At 51.9% G+C, this 19,149-nt stretch overlaps 1 protein-coding gene and 1 pseudogene across 1 annotated transcript in view; both read right to left on the bottom strand.

Moving 5' to 3' along the window:
* LOC146808920 (ly6/PLAUR domain-containing protein 5-like) overlaps nt 1-19,149 on the bottom strand; it is an 81,588-nt gene that overhangs the window by 34,650 nt on the left and 27,789 nt on the right. The gene's annotated exons all lie outside the window — the stretch shown is intronic.
* On the bottom strand, nt 17,761-18,038 carry LOC146808921 (cytochrome c oxidase subunit 6B1 pseudogene; annotated as a pseudogene).

Consider the following 19,149-nt stretch of genomic DNA (forward strand, 5'->3'; position numbering starts at 1 on the left):
TGCAGAACACGGCTGAACATGGTTTGGGACATGCCACCAACATGAGCAATGGTATGTTGAAAGGTACCCGTGGCAAAGAAATGTAGGGCTGCCATCACCTTCAACTTGGGTGTCAGTGCAGTAGGATACCTGTGTAGCGGTTGGAGGTGTGGTGCCAGCCGTGTCGTCAAGTCCTCAATCAAATGTTGGGGGAAGTGGTAGCGGCGTATACAGTCATGTTCCCTCAGGTCAGCCAAGTCCGGAATTGGTCGAGGGAGAGGCGGAGCCCTGCAGTGAATTTGAAGGGACAACGAAGAGTGAGTACTGTACACCACCAATGTCAATGTACTGAGCACATGTTCAACAGGCAATACACATATGCTACATACAGAGTCAGGTCTGTGCAATATGCCCTGGACACGTATGTCAGGCAGGTGACACTCCTACCAAGAGCCAGCTACAAAAGTTGATTCTCAACCTCAATATGCCATGCCATGAAACTAGCTGTGGGCCAGTGTAAGTGAACAGGCAGACGCATTACAGGAGTTACAGACATCCACATATGTGCAGAAAAAGGATGTTTATTGTACAGACAGGTTGCGGAACACTAGAGGCACAGGTCACATGTCATAAAAAAAGGACAGACCACACACCTTGCCATGAAGGAGTACATGTCAAGACTGATCACACATACATTGACAGTATGCAGATAAGTCCTTGTTTTGGAACTCCGTGTCGATGCATACATACACACCTTACGTCGGATTACACATGTGGGCTGGTGTGCGTAACAGTGTTCCATGCCCATCTACACACAGACACATGTTGGTTGCAGCAACTGCAGATGCATTTGACCACACACCTACAGCAAACCTATGGGAACACATGACACACACATGACATAGTCACAGCGTGCAACGCGGGCATTCACATGTCAGGGGTAATATTCCGTGTACCTGGCATCAGGGGACAGTTGCCGGTGTCGGTGACTGTGCCATGCCAGTGACGCATGGCACAACAAGTCTGTACTAGATGCACACAGGTCAAAGGAGTGAAGGGGATGTGTGGCACATAGGGCACCATCACACATGACATGTGTACACAGCTCATCATACTTTTATTAGCTTCACACCTCAGGAGTAAAGTGCCACATCACAGCCTGACCCACCTGTGCCTGACACATGTAGTACTGCACAGACAATGCCTTGATGTCCAGCCTTGGCCAAGAATGACAGCTCTATTCCTGTCTGTGTGCCGCCTGTCACCACTGTCAGGTGTGAAACGCACCGTACATATGCACTGAGGGCGTGTGTAGGGTCCCTATCACTATGGGAGTGCTGGCGTATGCGTACGCCATAGTGATACGGACCGTACACGCGTGTGTAGGGTCCCTATCACTATGGGAGTGCTGGCGTATGCGTACGCCATAGTGATACGGTCCGTACACACGTGTGTAGGGTCCGTATCACTATGGGAGTGCTGGCGTATGCATACGCCATAGTGATAGGTCCATACACGCGTGTGTAGGGTCCCTATCACTATGGGAATGCTGGCGTATGCGTACGCCATAGTAATACGGACCGTACACACGCCCTTACGGTCCGTATCACTATGGGAGTGCTGGCGTATGCGTACGCCATAGTGATACGGACCGTACACGCGTGTGTAGAGTCCCTATCACTATGGGAGTGCTGGCGTATGCGTACGCCATAGTGATACAGACCGTACACGCGTGTGTAGGGTCCCTATCACTATGGGAGTGCTGGCGTATGCGTACACCATAGTAATACGGACCGTACACACGCCTGTATGGTCCGTATCACTATGGGAGTGCAGGCGTATGCGTACGCCATAGTGATACGGTCCGTACACGCGTGTGTAGGGTCTGTATCACTATGGGAGTGCTGGCGTATGCGTACGCCATAGTGATACGGTCCGTACACGCGTGTGTAGGGTCCCTATCACTATGGGAGTGCTGGCGTATGCGTACGCCATAGTGATACGGACCGTACATGCGTGTGTAGGGTCCCTATCACTATGGGAGTGCTGGCGTATGCGTACGCCATAGTAATACGGACCGTACACACGCCTGTACGGTCCCTATCACTATGGCGTACGCATACGCTAGCACTCCCATAGTGATAGGGACCCTACACACGCGTGTACGGTCCGTATCACTATGGCGTACGCATACGCCAGCACTCCCATAGTGATAGGGACCCTACACACGCATGTACGGTCCGTATCACTGCATTTGGGGTGCCCTAGGGCCATGGAATGGACCGTACCTGTGTGTAAAATTGAAATAACATACAGGACACATGAGGGACAAGTATAAGGGCCTAAATGCATGCTGGTTGTCATGGAGACCGAGTTTAAAGTTTGAATTATTGCATCAGGTGGCCAGCAGAAGTCGGTTGGAAACAATATACTTTGTTGCAAAGTGGTTGTTGACTTGACATCATGCTCAATTTTTTAAGCATGCAAAGCCACTCACTGGGGTAGGTTTAAAGGGATTGGAGGAAACGTAGGATGCTAATGTGACTGACCAATCACTCTGTACTCCTGTAAATCAAACAGGCCAGCAAGGCAGATATAAGGCAGCCAGGTCCCATGAGAGAGCACTTGCCTGCACATCCTTTCATTCCACAACACTGCTGCTGCTCGTGATTCCTCTGGCACCATGTCCAGGTCTGTGGAGAGGGCCCAGCCATTCACCATGGAGGAGAATATGGCGTTGGTGGATGTGATCCTCCCACAGTACACCATGCTGTATGGTCGACCAGGGGAGCAGGTGAGTGCAGACTCCACTAGCTTAGCCTGTGCCCCTTTTTAGTGACAGTGACTTCTGGCATTGTGTCCCTGTGTGACAGACATGCAATGTTGTATAGAGTGGGTCCCAGGGTGGGGAAGGCCTCATGTCTCCCATGCAGCGCATGCTGTAGTTCCTGTGTGCACTCCTCACTTGCATTGTGCTTACTGTGACAATCAATGCATGGTGCATGCCACATTCTGCCTGGCTACTCCTCCTGGGAATGTTGTTGCTACAGTCTCGATGTGATTCTGTGGTCCCCCCAGTGTGACAGGTGACAGTACCCATGGATGTGTGTTTGTTTAGTGTACCTGTGCTGTGAGTGTCCAAATGATGTGTTGGTCCCCTGGACATTGGTGGTTGTGTGTGTAAGTTCCCTGTCATGTGGGTGAGTGCATATGGGGAGTGTTGCACACCAGCTGCATGAGGGATGGATATACCCTGCCCATGTGATGTGAGCAGGGAGCAGTGCTGTGTGACTGCTGTGCTGAGCCAGCCCCACACCTGTGACACCCCCCAGTCTAGTGGCACATGGGCAGAGTGAGGTTTGTACCCGCAGTTGGCAATGGCAGGTGATTGTCCTGTGCCTGTGTATGTCTGTGCACTCTGCTGAGGTTGCGTCAGTGGGCTGGGGCATGTGACTGCTTTGAGGTGCTGTCCATAATCCTTGTGTAGCTTGTGATACACAGTGTGATCCAGGATCATTGATTGTGTGGCACCCCTCATGCCACCTGTGTACTTTCAATGCCACGTAGTGCATTTGTCCTTCCCCAGAGGATAATGTCCCTATGACAAATGTGCAATGAATTGCCTGCATACCATGGCCTGTTCAAACAAGACAAATTGTTAATATGTGTGTCTCTGTGTCATTGCTCAGGTGAATTAATGTAATCTCACTTTTGCATCCTCACAGGTAGGCGTCCATGCCAAGGGGGAGATATGGAAGCAAGCCGTCAGTGCCGTAAGGAAGACGGAGGGTCGGAAGCGGCGCCTAGCCCAGGTGAGGAAACGCTGGCAGGATGTCCGGTGCTGGACAAGGAGGATTGCACGGGTCCTGCTGGGGGACTCACCTGAGAGCCACAAGAACCGTGGGCGCCGGCGTCTGACCCACATCCATAAGAGTGTGCTGGCGGTGGTCTTCCCGACTTGGATAGGTGCTTACAGGAGAAGCAGCAGCAGGAAGGGGGTAGGTACATGTGTGTTTGTTGTGTGTCACCAGCTTTTGGAATTGCGCAGTTGCATGGATACACTGCCAGGGTTCAAATGTGCAGTGCATAACCAGTTCCCCAAAGTAAAACGGTGCTGTTCTTCCTCCCTTCCCCTCCTTGCCATGTGTTCCCTGGTATGTGTGTAGTCACTCTTGCATAAGGTCACCTAGGCTGGCAGTTAATCCAAGTGCCCAATGCTTGCAGCATCATGTGTGGGGGTGGAGTGTAACAGGTTTTGGAACCTTGGCTGTGCCCTGGCCAGTTCAGTCATTGTGGGGTCCATGTCAGTTGGCACTGATGCAGAGTCCCAACATAGGAGTGTGTCTTAAAAGTGTACTGCCTTCCAGCATGCATGTCCAATGTTGTGCCCTCTGACATGATGTGCATGAGTGGGAGTAATGCATAGTGCAGGGACGGTTGCTTCAGTTGCAATCATACCCATCCAGGACCATGGAGGAGTGTGGCCACTACCGTGCCCTGGGGCACCTTTTCCTAGGTATCATGTGTGTCATCCGACAATGTGGACATTCTCTGTGTCTTCGACATAGGTTGGGCTCTGTGGCATTGTACCCTGGCCTCATCTGTATTGACGTAAACTGTGCTACATGTGTCCACTGTACAGTGTGACCCAATTTTGCTTGTGCATACTCACAGTGGGCAGTGCCTGTGAATGAATGAATTTTGGGACTTCTATAGCGCATGGCTGCCCGGAAGCGTCCCAGCGCTGAGATTGCAGACAAACACCTGAGGGTAGAAGCAGACGGGGAGAGGGGAGAGGTTATTGCGGAAAGAGGTGGGTTTTGAGAAGTTTTCGGAATCTCATGTGATTAGGCTCAGACCGGAGTTGGATTGGAAGAGAATTCCAGAGGGTTGCGGCGATCACCGAAAAACGGCGTCCACCAGTTCGAGCTCTTTTAATTCGTTGGACCTTTGCCAAGTTGCCCTGCGCTGATCGTAAGGGTCTGTTAGGTAGGTATGGGCAGATCATAGATTTCAACATTGGGGGTCCTTGATTTTGCATGGCTCTGTGGGTGGTACATAAGGTTTTAAATTTGACCCTTTCTCGGATCGGCAGCCAGTGCAATGCCTTTAGGGCAGGTTTGGCTGAAACTCTGCGGGATGTTCCCGTGAGTATCCTTGCAGCGGCATTTTGTGTTCGCTGCAGGACATTGAGCGTAGCTTCAGGGGCGGCCAAAAAAAGGGCATTGCAGTAGTCTAATCTTGACAGTATTAGACCTTGCATGAGCATTTTTTGTGAGGTTGTGGGGAGTAGTGGAAGAATCTTCCTAGTTGATCGAAGTAGACCAACACAGGTGCCGGCTATTTTTTTTGCCTGTGTTGTCATGGAGAGATTCTGTTCCAGCCAGAACCCTAGACTTTTAATTTCAGTCTTGGGCTGGGGGAGGGGTCCTAGGCATGAAGGCCACATCGCAATGGGGAGAGATGGTAGTTGTTGTCCCAGGAGCATAAGCTCGGTCTTTGAGCCGTTGAGCTTAAGCCTTGAATTGGACATCCAAACGTATATGCCTTCTAGGCAGTCATGGAGGTTTTTGATTTTTTCTTCTTCAAGTGAGAATGATACGATCATTTGGGTGTCGTCAGCGTAGGTGACGGCTTTTATCCCAAATGGGGTGACCACATCCTCCAGGGGGGCCATATATGTGTTAAAGAGTGTAGGGCTCAGTGAAGAGCCCTGTGGAACCCCGCACTGGAGGGAAAGAATATCTGATCGAACGTTCCCTTCACAAACCTGGAAGGTACGGTTTTCTAGGAAAGATGAGAGCCAACAGAGTGCAGTGCCTCTCACTCCTAGCTCAGATAGTCGTTGGATAAGGATCTTGTGGTCCACCGTATCAAATGCAGCGCTTAGATCCAGGAGGAGCAGTAAAACCGATCCCCCTGAATCCAAGATACATCTGGCCTCCTCTACCACTTTCAGGAGGGCTGTCTCGGTCCCCTGGCCTGGACGGAAGCCTGTTTGTGAGGGTCGAAGGAGATTATTGGATTCGAGGAAGGCTGACAATTGCTGGTTGCCTGCCATCTCTGCGATCTTACTCATGCCAGGCAAGAGGGAGATCGGTCGGAGGTTGGATAGATCTGAGGGGTCGTGGCCTGTTTTTTTCTGTAATGCCTTGACCATGGCATGCTTCCAGCTGGGGGGGACCACTCCTTGGCGCAGCGATGTGTTAATAAGGTTGGAGGCCAGGTGAGAGATGGTAGGTCCAACTTGTTTTAGGATTCGAATGAGAGCAGGGTCGTTGGGGGAACCACTTTTCAGGTCTGAGAGGGCTTTCAAGAAGTCCTCATTGGACAGTTGATTGAAGCTGTCCAGGGTTGGTCTCGGGGTGGGGGGAGGGGGGTGCAATAGGGGGTTTGTTGTCTGCTTTGGGCGGAAGTGATTGCAGAATGTTAGTGATCTTGTTCTGGAAAAAGCCCGCGATTTGGTTGCATCTGGCTACTGAGGGTTGTTGAAAAGAGGGGGGGTTGGGTATTTTGAGAAGTTCTTTGACTATTTTGTAAGTCTCTCGGGATGAGCTGGATGCAGTTTTAATTTTTTTGTCAAAGAAGGAGATTTGGGCTGATTTTCGCGCTGCTTTGTAGGTCCTCATTGCTGTTTTATACTCTTCCTTGATAAGGGGGTCCCACTTTTTCCTCCACTTTCTCTCATGGATTTTGCAGATTTTTCGAAGGTTCCTGAGTTCTTGTGAGTACCATGGAGATTTAAAGGAGTTATTTTTCTTTTTTAGATCTTGTTTAGGGGCGATTATATCCAAAGTGGAAGTGACCCAACTGGTGAAGTTCTCGTCTGCTTTTACCGGGTCGGGGAGTGGCTGAGGAGCGGAGCGGATTAGCTCCTGTGTCCAGCGCTCAAATGATAGTCTAGACCATATTCTATCGTGTACTCTGGGGATTGGTGTTTGGGCCATTTTTACTGGAGTTTTCCAGGTGAATGGGATGAGAAAGTGATCAGTCCAAGGGAGAGGGATCACAGGTTGAACCTCAGTTTTTGGCAGGTTAGTGAAGAGAGGGTCCAAAAGATGGCCTTTTGTGTGAGTGGCCTCTGAATTAATTAAATGAAGATCAAGTGCTTTTAGTTCTGAGGTGAGGTCCCCAGCAGTTTTGTCTGTTTTGTCCTCAAAATGTAAGTTTAAGTCACCGAGTACGATGAAGTTAGGGGTCGAGGTGCAGGAGGAAATGGTGGACTCTAGTAGTGAGCTAACAAAATTTCCTAGGCTGCCGGGTGGACGGTATATTAGAGTGCCCGTAAGGGATTTATTAGGAGTTATCTGAATGGAAAAGTGGGTGCTTTCGCAGTCCTCGATACCTCCTTCTTGTAGCCTGCATACAAAGGAATTTTTGTAGACAATCGCTAGTCCACCTCCTTTTCCCTCCCTTCTGTTCTGATATTGTATAAGGTGGTCCTGGGGTAGCATGTTGACAATGTCCGCTTCGGAGTGGGACGTTAGCCAGGTTTCCGTGAGAAAAAGAATATCCAATTTTAAGTCTTGGATCAGTATTTTGTCTTGGAACGACAATCTGATGATTGTTGATTGTCAATGATATATGTGGACAGGCGCACCAGGGGTAGTTTGTGTACAATCAGGATTTAGTGCAGCCCATGTGTTTTTATCCCAGAGTAAGAGGTGTAAGTACTTCCTCTGTCTCAATCACATTGTCTCAGGTAGGGGGTGGTTTGTGCGGGCAAGGCCTACATGTCCAAATCTGAAGTCTCCCTGCTAGGTCTGGCCTGTGCGTGATGTTTGTCTGGACATACACTCAAGGTGCAGTGACCCAGTCATGTTGGGCATGTTTTAATGTATTAGCTTTGCAGCATGTGCAAAAATTCAATAGACATGGTTCCTGCTCATCCCTTTTTTGGCAACGCTGTGTGCTACAGATGCTGTGCACGATTGTCCCCAGAGCCTGGCTCCTCTGTCCAATTTGATATCAAGTAATTTGCTGTTGGGTCATGCTCTCCATTGTTTCTCAGTGGCATGGTGGGTCAACCAGCTGTGTGTTGCAGGGCCTACATATGTACCTTGTATTGTAGATGTTACTCATGTTGCTTTTCAGGCTATGCACTGTGACCTATGTAGATTTGACTCATGTGACATATGTATACAGGTGTCTGATCATTTCCTGTCTCTTCACCTTGCCCACAGCATCGTCGGGGGACTCCGAGGGAGACACTGGCACGGACCGTGAGGAGGGAGCAGGCACCAGTGGCAGCAGTGCTGTCTTGTCTGGCGCATCGAGTGGCACAGAGGCCGAGGGGAGTGAGGCGGAGGACCTGTCCAGTACCACCCCCGAGTATGACGCTGACGGGTCCGAGGCTGAGCTCCCAGAGGGGGCGGAGGCTGCTCCCACAGCTGGAAGCAGCACTGGATCTCTACCCGCCCCCTCCATTCCCATCACCGGCCTCCCACTTGCTCTGGTCCCTTCCCGCCGTGCTAGTTCACCACGTGTCTCCTTCTTGCCAGGCACCGCACCCCCTGCCCCGGTCTCCACTGCTGCCGTGAATGCCGAGTCTGTGGACATCCTGCGCCAGTTGCAGGTTGGTCAGACTGCGATGCTTAATGTCCTCCATGGCCACACACGAGTGCTCACCCAGATGGAGGCATACATGGAGGGCATCTCAGCTGCGCAGTCTGACCAACGCCAGTTGCTGAGGTCCATAGACTCGGCACTGACTGCAGCAGTGGGTCTCCTGCAGCGCTACGTCCCCCCCCTACCCCTGCACCATCCACACTTCCCACTCCCATGCCTGTCCAAAGCACACCCAGACGTACCCCTGCACGCACCCCACCAGACACAGGCACCACACCACCAGGGAAGGCCAAGCGCACACCTCCTGTCACGCACACACAGGGTGAAGTAGGCACACCCACTGGGTCGGGGGGCAAACGGAAGACACGCAGCCACAGTGGGAGTACACATTCATCACAACTCACTCCCTCCAAATCCACTCCCCTCAGCTCTCCTGGCCAAGATTCCACCAAAGAATCCTTCCTGGCCGCTCTGTTCCTGAGCCCCAGTGTGACACCACCCCGCAAGCGGTCGAAGGAGTCCCCGGTCAGGGTAGTTGATTCCCCCCCTGTCCACACCCTCCCCCAGTAGCGCTGTGACCCATCCCTTCGACACCCCCCTCCTTGGGGCCTGTGGTTCCTTCGGGTGCAGGGGAGACGCTGGAGGACCTTGCAACCGTGTGCAGCGCCATTCTCACCTCCACCTGAAGCGCTGACAGGATTCTACAAACCAGCGGATTTAGCGCTGTTTGGGACAGCATTCTGTCAGGGACGCCATCGCTGCTCTTGCGAGGCCACGCCCACCTTATAGGCCACGCCCACACACCCCGCCTATAACTACAGCGCGAAGCACCAGCGCGTCAGTTGAACTTTGACCTCTGAGGCGGAAGCCGGAGGAGAAAACTCGCAGAATTTTAAAAATTGCTTAATGTTTTGTTGTGCTTTTAAATTCACTCGCACTCTCACCTGTGCTTTCTTCTGGGCTGAAGCGCTGACAGGATTCTACAAACCAGCGGATTTAGCGCTGTTTGGGACAGCATTCTGTCAGGGACTCCATCGCTGCTCTTGCGAGGCCACGCCCACCTTATAGGCCACGCCCACACCCCCCGCCTATAACTACAGCGCGAAGCACCAGCACGTCAGTTGAACTTTGACCTCTGAGGCGGAAGCCGGAGGAGAAAACTCGCAGAATTTTAAAAATTGCTTAATGTTTTGTTGTGCTTTTAAATTCACTCGCACTCTCACCTGTGCTTTCTTCTGGGCTGAAGCGCTGACAGGATTCTACAAACCAGCGGATTTAGCTCTGTTTGGGACAGCATTCTGTCAAGGACGCCATCGCTGCTCTTGCGAGGCCACGCCCACCTTATAGGCCACGCCCACACCCTCTCACTTCAAATGTGCTTTCCACGCAAGCGCAGCGGACGAGCGCAGCGGGAGCGCCGACTGCGCGCCGAAGTCGCGCACAAGTCAAGCCCGTCTGCGCCCATCCGCGACCAGCCGGGACCCGGGGCCACAAACCCTGGCTCCCACTCTATCCAGAGTAGGACTTACAGCTTGGCGGCCTTAAACAGCATAGGCAGGACTGCCACTTCCCAGTGTTCCCATATTTATGCTCCCACAGAGCTACCCGCCCGATGTCCGGGGTGCAAACACTCTTTCCGCAAATCTCCGTTGGCCGCGTCACAAAAGTACAGTATGTACGTGCTAAATTGTCGCTCCTTACCAAAACACAGCACACAGATTGCCATGCTGCTTGAGGAGAAAAAGCCAGACGCGGTTTTCCTGACTGAAACGTGGCTCACTGTTCATTCTGAGCCAGATGTGGTTCTAGCCCTACCCGTAGGCTACCATATCCTTAGACTGGATAGACAGGTAGGGAGAGGCGGAGGTCTGGCGATCATATTGAAGAACCAATACCGATGCCGCACTACAGTAGAAACTATCTCTGAGTGTGAAAGTGTAGCATTCTGCATAGAGTTCAACGCAAACAGCTCCTTCTCAGGCACCCTGATCTACCGCCCCCCTGAGCCTGTAAAAATGTTTCATAGGGTTCTTCCTGAAATTATAGCGGAAAGAATCCTCTCTTCCGCCAACTACACGATCATAGGGGACTTTAATCTCCATTTTAACTCCCCCTCAGACCACGTTGCTCAGGAATTACTAGACGATCTGGAAGCTCTCCAACTGTTCCAACTGGTTGCAGCCCCGACCCATGAAAAAGGCAACCTACTTGATCCTATATTCAGTAACTGTCTGGATATAACTGTTGATCAACCTATTCCTCTTCCATGGACAGACCATTTTTTGGTCCCGTTTACTTGGGTCACACCTAAAACCTCCAAAGTACCTCCTCAAGTCACCACTAGGAGGAACTAGTCAAAACTCCCTTTGGAAGTCTGGCTGCACAACCTGGACTCCACTCGCCCGGCACCCTGCCTAGACCCTAACGTGGCAAATGTTAACTATGAAAGTTGGATCAACCACTCGCTAGACTCGATCCTCCCGTCTCATAGATCCTCCTCGAAGAGACTACAGAAATCTGCCTCTTGGTTCTCTGACTCTCTAAGACAGTTAAAACGCCGTTGCAGGCAACGAGAGAGAGCCTGGCATTTAGACTTCCTCCCAGACAAAAAGGCCTCCTACAAAGAGGCGATTAAAGCCTACAGAGAAGGGATCAGAGCGGCCCAGGCAATCCACTACGCTGAGAAAATTTTAGAAGCGAAATCAAAGCCCAAAGAAATTTTCCAAATTATAAAGCAATGTTCCAGTGCCAATACGGCACCCCCTCCTAATAAAACCCAGGACCAATGCAACGAGCTTGCAGATTTCTTTTATAATAAAGTTTTAAAAATGTATTCTTCCTTTCCAACTACAGCTACAACCCCGGATGTGATTAATCCACCTCCTCCCAGACTACCTTTCCACCCTGACCAGCCTTCTCTCGATCACTTCCCTCCTCTGGACCTCGACACTTTAAGCAAAGTGGCACGACAGGTCAAGTCGGGCTCTCCCTGTGATCCTGCCCCTCCAGAAGTCCTGATGCAGGCTAGCAAAGCCACCCTGCCTGTAATTCTGGATCTTCTAAACTCGTCCATATCTGCCTGCTCTGTCCCCACAGCTTGGAAGCAGGCCATGGTACGGGCGCTTTTGAAGAAACCCAGTCTAGACCCAGATGACCACTCCAGCTATCGCCCCATCTCACTTCTCCCCTGGGCCAGCAAGGTGCTAGAGAAATATATAAATGCACAGCTGGTCCAGTTCCTGGAGGAGCATTCTCTATTACACACATCCCAGACAGGCTTTAGACCAAAGCATGGTACGGAAACCGCCTTGTTAGCGGTCACCGAAGAAACTAGAAGGATATTGGATCAGGGAGGATCAGTGGCAGTGATCCTCCTTGATCTAAGTGCCGCCTTCGATACGGTCAGCTATACCACCTTGCTGGACCGTCTCCATAACATCGGAGTTTCAGGTGATGCTTTAAGGTGGTTTGACTCCTTTCTGTCTGGGAGGTCGTTTCAGATCTTCGACGGTGAGACAATGTCCTCTACCAAACCCTTGAGCTGCGGAGTACCACAGGGCTCCTCCCTAAGCCCGGTTCTGTTTAACGTGTACATGGGGCCGCTGGCGGGTGTCGTCGAACCGTATGGCATTAAAATAGTGTCATACGCCGACGACACCCAGCTTGTGGTCTCGCTGGCAACTGGGAATAACAGGCATTCCCCAGCCAATCTGTTAAAATGCCTAGAGGACGTCAAGGGATGGATGACCAACTCCTCCCTTAAACTAAACGGAGAAAAGACGGAGCTCATGCTCCTAGGTCCAACCTCTCCTGTGCCTTTTACCTCCTTATGGCCCAGTACTCTGGGACCCCCCCCCTCCCCTAAGGAAAGTGTAAAGAGCCTGGGAGTGTGGCTGGACAACAAACTCTCCTTCTCCACCCAGGCCACAAAACTGTCTGCCTCATGTTTTGGTTTACTTAGAATCTTGAGGAAGGTTCTCCCGTTACTTTCCTTAGAGGCAAAAAAGGTGGCTGTACAAGGTCTCATCCAGTCTCGCCTGGACTCAAACAATGCTTTATATGTGGGGGCTCCTGAGATGACCCTCCGAAAATTGCAGATTGTGCAAAATTGTGCAGCACGTTCTCTGCTGAAAGTCCCGCGCACCCAGTCGGCTAGACCTGTTCTAAAAAGTCTCCACTGGCTGCCAGTGAGGCAGCGAGTGGCCTTTAAGGCACTGTGCTTGTCGCACTGCGCCTTCTGGAAAACGGGCCCAGCCATTAACAACGACCTTGTCATCCCCTACCAACCTAACAGAAACCTTCGTTCGACGGAGGCGTTCCTCGCCGTTGTTCCCAGAGTGAAGCGAGCCAGGTCTGGGGGCAGGCTGTTTTCTTTGAATGCCGCCAGGCTCTGGAATGCTCTCCCCCTTTCACTCCGTTCCAACCCAGACCTTCTCTCATTTCGTAAAAACTTGAAGACACTGCTGTTCGCCAAATCCTGCGCACCTTAGCTCCTCTTCCCTTCACCTCTCTGTTTAACTCAGCGCTTGGACGCCTACGGGCAGCAACCGCGCTTAATAAATATTCTTCCAATTACCTTTGGCGCTGCCCCACCCCCTGTGGTGGAGTCCTCCGTCCCTGCACCCACAACACCTACCCTTGCCCCTCCTGTCCCTGCGGTGCCTGGTCCTTCCCCCCCACATGATGCCCCCCCCTGTGGAAGCAAAGGAGGTATGAACTGTGCAGGCAAGCTAGGGAACACGCGTCCCTATGTGTCCCCCACCAGGAATTTGACTATGGACTGCCCTATGGGCCTTGTACATATTGAACTTTTAATAACAAATGTTTTTTAATGCTGAATAAAGCAATGTTTTTTTCCCTTTGCACACTACTGCTTTTCTGGTATTGCTGTTGGTGGTGCTGCTCCATGATTTGGGGTGGGGATAATGTGTTAGGTGTCTGGGAAATGTAGTGGTGTGCTGCTCATGGGGTGGACCCTGGTATCTGTGTGCCATCACAAGGTATTTGCTACATAACTTTGTTCATGTGTGTCCTTACTGCATGGTGACATTGTCCCAAGGTGTGTTCCTTCCTCTGTGGCCCCTGACATCTTCCCTGCAGGGTGTTTCCTTAATGTTGTGCTGCGCTGTGTCTACATATCCTTGGTGTGTGACGGATCCGTTGAACTTTGGCCATGCATGCTGGGCAATGTCTCCACCTGCATCATTTGTGGCATCCTTGGTGGTCACTGTACTTGTGTGTGGAGTATATTGAAGTTACTTCATGTGGACAGGTTCCCTTTTACACACTATGCATGTGTGTACTCCCAGCCTCGCACACATGTCACATGTTCTGCAGGGTCTTTGAGCACCTGACTGACAATTGTGGGCATTGTATCTGTGGGTACTGCACCCTTTTCTTTCCATGGGCACTGCTGGGGGGACTCTGCACCCACCCCTCCTGTGTCTGGGCACTGCTGGGAGGACTCTGCACCCACCCCTCCTGTGTCTGGGCACTGCTGGGAGTGATAGCCACCCACCCCTCCTGTGTCTGGGCACTGCTGGGAGGACTCTGCACCCACCCCTCCTGTGTCTGGGCACTGCTGGGAGGACACTGCACCCACCCCTCCTATGTCTGGGCACTGCTGGGAGGACACTGCACCCACCCCTCCTGTGTCTGGCCACTGCTGGGAGGACTCTGCGCCCACCCCTCCTATGTCTGGGCACTGCTGGGAGGACACTGCACCCACCCCTCCTGTGTCTGGCCACTGCTGGGAGGACTCTGCGCCCACCCCTCCTATGTCTGGGAACTGCTGGGAGGACACTGCACCCACCCCTCCTGTGTCTGGCCACTGCTGGGAGGACTCTGCGCCCACCCCTCCTATGTCTGGGCACTGCTGGGAGGACACTGCACCCACCCCTCCTGTGTCTGGCCACTGCTGGAGGACTCTGCGCCCACCCCTCCTATGTCTGGGCACTGCTGGGAGGACTCTGCACCCACCCCTCCTGTGTCTGGGCACTGCTGGGAGGACTCTGCGCCCACCCCTCCTATGTCTGGGCACTGCTGGGTTGACTCTGCACCCACCCCTCCTGTGTCTGGGCACTGCTGGGAGTGATAGGCACCCGCCCCTCCTGTGTCTAGGCACTGCTGGGAGGACTCTGCGCCCACCCCTCCTATGTCTGGGCACTGCTGGGAGGACTCTGCACCCACCCCTCCTGTGTCTGGGCACTGCTGGGAGTGATAGGCACCCACCCCTCCTGTGTCTGGGCACTGCTGGGAGGACTCTGCACCCACCCCTCCTGTGTCTGGGCACTGCTGGGAGGACACTGCACCCACCCCTCCTGTGTATGGCCACTGCTGGGAGGACTCTGCGCCCACCCCTCCTATGTCTGGGCACTGCTGGGAGGACACTGCACCCACCCCTCCTGTGTCTGGCCACTGCTGGGAGAACTCTGCGCCCACCCCTCCTATGTCTGGGCACTGCTGGGAGGACTCTGCACCCACCCCTCCTGTGTCTGGGCACTGCTGGGAGTGATAGGCACCCACCCCTCCTGTGTCTGGGCACTGTTGGGAGGACTCTGCACCCACCCTCCTGTGTCTGAGCACTGCTGGGAGGACTCTGCACCCACCCCTCCTGTTTCTGGGCACTGCTGGGAGGACTCAGCGCCCACCCCTCCTACGTCTGGGCACTGCTGGGTGGACTCTGCACCCACCCCTCCTGTGTCTGGGCACTGCTGGGAGGACTCTGCACCCACCCCTCCTGTGTCTGGGCACTGCTGGGAGGACTCTGCACCCACCCCTCCTGTGCCTGGCCACTGCTGGGAGAACACTGCACCCACCCCTCCTGTGTCTGGCCACTGCTGGGAGTGGTAGGCACCCACCCTTCCTGTGTCTGGACATGTACGCTCGGGACATACACGGGTGTGGGTACGCTCCATTCATACATGGGTGGGGGTACGCTCCGTACATGCACTGGTGGGGTGTGGGTACGCTCCATTCATACACGGGTGGGGGTACGCTCCATTCATACACGGGTGGGCGTACGCTCCGTACATGCACTGGTGGGGTGTGGGTATGCTCCAGTCATACACGGGTGAGGGTACGCTCCGTATATACACTGGTGGGGTGTGGGTACGCTCCATTCATACACGGGTGGGGGTACGCTCCGTACATACACTGGTGGGGTGTTGGTACGCTCCATTCATACACGGGTGGGGGTAAGCTCCGTACATACACTGGTGGGGTGTGGGTACGCTCCATTCATACACGGGTGGGGGTACGCTCCATACATTCCCGTACCCACGATCTGCAGGCCTGGGTATGTACTGTACCCAGGCCTTCAGAGCGTGGGTACGGGTCGTACCATGCCCACCCCTACGTCACCCCAACAATGGCAGTACGGCCCGTACCCAGGTTCTTAAGGCCTGGGTACGGGCCGTACCAGCAGTGTTGGGGTGATGTAGGGGTACGCGTGGTACGACCCATACCCACGCTCTGAAGGGATGGGTCCGGTGCGTACCCCTACGGCACCCCATTGGGGGTCTGCACCGTACCCAGGCCTTCAGAGCGTGGGTACGGGTCGTACCACACGTACCCCTACATCACCCCAACAATGCTGGTACGGCCCGTACCCAGGTCTTTAGAATGTGGGTACGGGCCGTACCGCCATTGTTGGGGTGATGTAGGGGTGGGCGTGGTACGACCCGTACCCACGCTCTTAATGCGTGGGTACGGTACGTACTGGTATTGTTGTGTTGCCGGTTCGTGTCAACATCCACTTCCGTTGTGGCGGACGCTTGCGTTGCTGGACACGCCCCCACCCCCTCGAGGTGACCAGGTCCTGCAGGTCCGGTATGTCCAGGGCATGTGTGATTTGTGACTTGGGTGGGGGTTATGTGTCCTGCCCCTGCCCCCCCCCCTTTGCCCCTGGGTGTTGTTCTGACCTTCTGCAGCGTCTGCGTCGGTTCCTGTAGAGCAGGTGGACTGCTATGAGTGTTGGGATGACACGTAGGTTCGGGTCCATGGCTGTCCGTCGCGTACAGGTGCTCCTTGTGCGCGTCGTCCTGATTTCCCGGCAGTTTTTGGCAGCCGGAGAATTTAATCCGTGCGGGGTGACGTCGGTGCGGATCGTACTTCCTGGTTCGTGGAACGCAGCCTGAAGGCGTCCCGACGTCACGTCGGAGCTTTCCCGGATCACATTTGTATGTAGATTTTCGTCGGTCGGTGTTTTGTACGAATCGTACGGAAATAGTGTTTCCATGTGAATCTTATTTGCATTTTTGTAAAGTTTTTTGACCGGGTACGAGTCGGACGGAGAAAATGCTCCGTTCGACGGTTCGTACCCGGTTTCTCCAGGATCGGAATCGACCCCTTAATGTGTTATTGTGATTATTCCCGATAAATTTGTACATGTGTATAGGCGTGTGCGATATCCATGCCCTGTGAATAGTTGGGCTTTGCGATACTTTGTGCGCATATGAAATAACTCTTGGGAACCCGACAGAACCACTTTTTTGATAAACTTTATACCCAGGTTCTGAGGGACACCGGGTCGCCCCGTTTGTTATTTGAATCAATCACATCCGGAGCAGCGGATGGGCACTGATTATCTTGAATCAATCTGTGCACCACAGACAGGACTGTAAGTGACGTTCAGGCAATTAAGGAGGCTGCAAAGAAGAGGGACACTGGAACCAACAAATGATAAGCCATGGACGGGCTCCTAGCTATTTTTTGTAAATAATATTGACTCATGCGCTAGTGCATGATGTCATAGGCTCTACCCTGAAAAGGAAATATCCGGGTCTGGTAACTCAATATTCAGGTCTAGTGGCTCAGTGGATAAATGTATCCACTCCAGGGATCTGTGTTTGACCCCATGGTCAGGTGTTCAAATCCTAGTGAGCCCACTGAGCCACTGGTTGATAAAATGAGTGTCAGTGAGTTGGGTAAAAAATAAACATCTGTTATTTGTTAATAGCTCAAAAATACCTCAATGTGTGCAAAAATTGCAGTTTTTTGTTTTTAAGAGCAGCACATTTATTGATTTCGTTCTTTAGCTTTGTATAATTGAGGGGTTCACCTTGGCTCAAATGCTCTATTTGCACATTTACTTGCTTTATTAATTCTTAAATTTGATCCAACAGACTATCACAACCAATAAAGAGAATCATTAAAACTAAGTGTTCAGCATTGTCAGACATTGCTTAATAATTTTCTTTCTTTGTAGCAATCTTTTGCTTAAATCTTCCCTGGAAATTTGCCAGCTGCTATCTCCTCATCCCATTTCGTCACCAACGAGACAGGACACAAGCATTTGTACACTTTAAAATACTATTCACAAGGCTTGGTATCCACTCATTTGCATTATTACATTGGTAGTAGTCACGATAATTTTGATAGCAGTTCCTTGACTGGTTAATATTTGGAAAGTGGGCGTCAAACGGTGCAGTTTTGAAGTTCTCAATCTTGGTCAGGATGTCATCTGCCATGTTTCACAGTATTGTTCTCCCCCTGCACCACCAGGTCAGAGTTAATAGCGAAAAAAAACTCAATGTTTGTAAAAATAGCATTTTTTAAGAACTAGTTGCTCACTTTTTGTAACATCCTTTCTGGTGGATACTCTTATCCAACTGCAGTTTCTCACTTTGTGAATATCCCCAGGCACCAGACTGGATTCGGAAACACGAAAAGCAGCGCTTGTGCACACCGGTAGGCGGAACTGTGCAACTCCGCACTGACTTTCTTCCACCCTGGAAGTGATGAATGGAGCCACATGTAAGTACCACCCATGTGCACTGTTAGGTTCCTTCAGAAGCTTGTCCATGTCCTGAGAAGCAGAGCTCATCAGCAATTTGGAAGGACCAGTGTACAGAGTACTATGTTAGGACCTTTTGAGATGGAAAAGGAAACCATTCGACAGAACAGGGAGGTCAGAACAAGGTGAGGAATCTGTGATTAGAGTATCCACCAGAGGGTGTTACCAAAGGTAAGTAGCTTGCTTTCTGATGGATACTTCTAATCGCAGATTCCTTAGCTTGTGAATAAATACCAAGAGCCCCACAGTAGTCTGTGGAATGGCTCAGATTAAAAGGTCCTGCAGAACTTAATGGTAAAATTCCCTTCCCGAAGGACTTAACTGTCTGAGGCAACAGTGCTTTGTAAATGTGTGCACAAATGTCCACATAGCAGCCTGACAGATATCCAGGACTGGCATTCTATGTGCCTACGCAGTGGTAGCAGCCTTAGCTCAGGGGAATTGAGCCCTCAGACCTCGTGGCAGCTGCTTCTTAGCCAATAGATAGCAGACTTTAATACAGTGAACTATCTATCTTTAGATGGTCCACTTCTGCACCACCTTACCCTTCATTATTCCAGAGAACCCCACAAAGAACTGATTTACCACCCAATAGTCCTTGGTATGAATGATGTAGAAAGCTAAGCACTCTCTCAATGTTCAAGAGGTGTACTCTCTCCTCCTCTTTCAAGGGATGAGGTGGAGCAAAGAAGGTAGGAAGAGTGATAGCATGTCTGACATGAAAATATGTCACTACCTTCAGGAGGAATGCAGCACAAGTTCTTAACATGTGCTGATGTTATTGCTACCAGAAAAATCCTTTTTAC

This window comes from Triturus cristatus, chromosome 7 (assembly GCF_964204655.1).
Source record: "Triturus cristatus chromosome 7, aTriCri1.1, whole genome shotgun sequence".
In the NCBI taxonomy this organism is placed as follows: Eukaryota; Metazoa; Chordata; class Amphibia; order Caudata; family Salamandridae; genus Triturus; species Triturus cristatus.